This window comes from Macrobrachium nipponense, chromosome 8, assembly GCF_015104395.2.
Source record: "Macrobrachium nipponense isolate FS-2020 chromosome 8, ASM1510439v2, whole genome shotgun sequence".
Taxonomy (NCBI): domain Eukaryota; kingdom Metazoa; phylum Arthropoda; class Malacostraca; order Decapoda; family Palaemonidae; genus Macrobrachium; species Macrobrachium nipponense.
Window position 1 is genome coordinate 43,620,158 of NC_087203.1, and position 2,801 is coordinate 43,622,958.

Sequence of the window (2,801 nt, forward strand, 5' to 3'; positions counted from 1 at the left end):
ATTAATAATAATAATATTCTTTGGAAACTAGAATTTCAAGTCAGTAGCTCTTGTGGTAGGCTTGTTCCATATGAAGAGGGTTCATCTTCTGAATAATAATAATAATAATAATAATAACAATAATAATAATAATAATAATAATAATAATAATAATAATAATAATAATAACAATAATATTATTAATAATAATAATAATCTTTGAGAGCTTGAATTTCAAGTCAGTAGCCCATGAGGTGGGCTTGTTCCATACGATTAATAATAATAATAATAATAATAATAATAATAATAATAATAATAATAATAATAATTGGAAACTGGACGCATTTTTTTACATATCATTTCATACATCGCCACCCGTTTTTCCATCCATTCTGTGACATCAATTCTATATGACATCCATTCTATGACATCCATTCTATATGACATCCATTCCTTGACATGCAGTAAACTGCAAGAATGTTGCAACAACATGGAATCACGATTTGCTCGAGACGGTGTTTGCTTATCTGTGATCCACTGAATTTGCATAAGGCTTCATTATTTCGATGTTTACAAAGCTGACTATGTGTCTCGTGCGTTTGTTTAGAAAATGATATCCTTATATTTCCCGATTTATTTTGCATTAAAAGAACACGCACATATGAACGTGCGCACGCAAACATATACAATGAATTTATACATAAACACCACATATATACTATATACATATATGTATATTATATATATAATATACAAGGACTTCAGGACAATAAGTTGTTCTAAGTTTGTTTTAAGACAATTTTTTTTCAGATATATGCACACAAGAATGAGCGCTCGAACATCCACACACACACACACACACACACACACACACACACACACACACACACATATATATATATATATATATATGATATATTATATATATATATATTAAGAAATTCCGGGAGAATAAGTTACTCTACAAGACAGCAAATGCAGAGAAGGGTATATTATTAACAGACGATCCTCGGATTAAAACACAGAAATGGAGAGATGAAGGCTAAAATGAACACAGTCCTGGGTCGGAGGAGTGAATATTCTCAAAATCTGTTGAACGTGGAAGATGAAGGAGCAAATGAGCAGAGAGTTGCGAGAGTGGAAAGTGTTAAGCATAACTCTAAGAGTGCTCGTGCAAATTCTTGCCAAGAACGTTAGGATAGCGTACATGTAACAGCTGAATAACAGAAGTGCAGAAAATAGCGTTGGGATTTACATCCGAGATCCAGAAGAAGTGATAGGCGGCTATGTGTAGCTCACAGGGGTGTGTAAGGTACACCAGACGAGAGGAAAGATTCTGAAGGATGGATCCCATGAATAGCTATCCGGGGTGTGTAAGGTACACCCGATGAGAGGAAAGGTTCTGAAGGATGGATCCCAAGAATAGCTATTCCCGCTGGGTTTGATCATGGAGGTTAAAAAGATGACAGAAAACTGTGCCTTCCATGTGGAAGAGAGGATAATAGGTTAATGAAAGATTTGTATATATATATATATAATATATATATATATATATTATATATATATATATATATATTATATATATATATATAGATATATCAAGTATAAAAGGCTCATTAAAACACTAGGGAGGTTTTAATGGGGCCCTTTATACTTGAGACATACCTGTTTTAACAGAAGAATTTATTTACATTATATATATATATGCATACACTCATATATATATATCCCCACAAAAGCAAGAGAAACAATGACCAAAATAAATCCAACGAGGAATGTCACGACCATTCAGCATAAACCTGGTTTCTGAATCCCAATGACCTATTTGCCCGCCTCCACCCCCCCCCCAAAAAAAAAAAAAAAAAAAAACACACACACACACACAAATAAACGCTCGTAAAACAACGGTCCATTCTGGGGCAGCGGCGACCTCTAATGACGAGGAATAATGAGTAACTGCCCCCGAACCCCTTTAAATTACAGCACATCACTTATGGCACCTGGAGTGGGTGGGTGGGTTGGGTGGTGGGGGGTGGTGGGGGGGGAAGGAGGTGCAAGAAGGTGGGGGGAGGGGAGTGTCTGCGTTTCGTACGTTCCTTGATCAATACCACTGGGCAAAAGAGATCGCTGTCATGCCACGTTATGGAATGAGACCCTGAAATAACGTCGGCTGTATTTGCTTTGCATACAAGTTTATCGAGTTCAGGTTCGGCCATAAACAAACAATACGCATTCTCCTTTTCTTAGTATTAATCTAAATATAAACAATACGGATTGTCCTTTTATTACTATTATCTAAAAATAAACAATACGGATAGTCCTTTTATTACTATTATCTAAAAATAAACAATACGGATTCTTCTTTGATTAGTATCAATCTAAAACACAGATAATACGGATTCTCCATTCACGAGAATCCTTATATATGAATAAAAACGAATTCTCCTTTTATGAGTATCGTTATCTATATGTATCCGACCCCATTCTCTCTCTCTGTCTGGTTATTTTCAGGTCATACAAAGAATGAGAATAGAATTACGAGCCCAAGTGAGTTTTTAGATACGCATTTATACATACACAAATACACAAAACGTGCAAAATCAAAAACTAGGTAAGAGACAACAGTATTGAAATTGAAGCAACAATAACAGACTAACAAAAAAAAAAAGAAATACATCATGATCCAATAACGAATTAGGACAAAGGATATCGCAATAAACTGGACAGAAAAATACAATAAAAACAAAAACCTAGCCAAAAAGTTGAAAGACAATTGAAACGATAAAAAAAAAACATTCTGCCATTTATCACAACAAAGAACT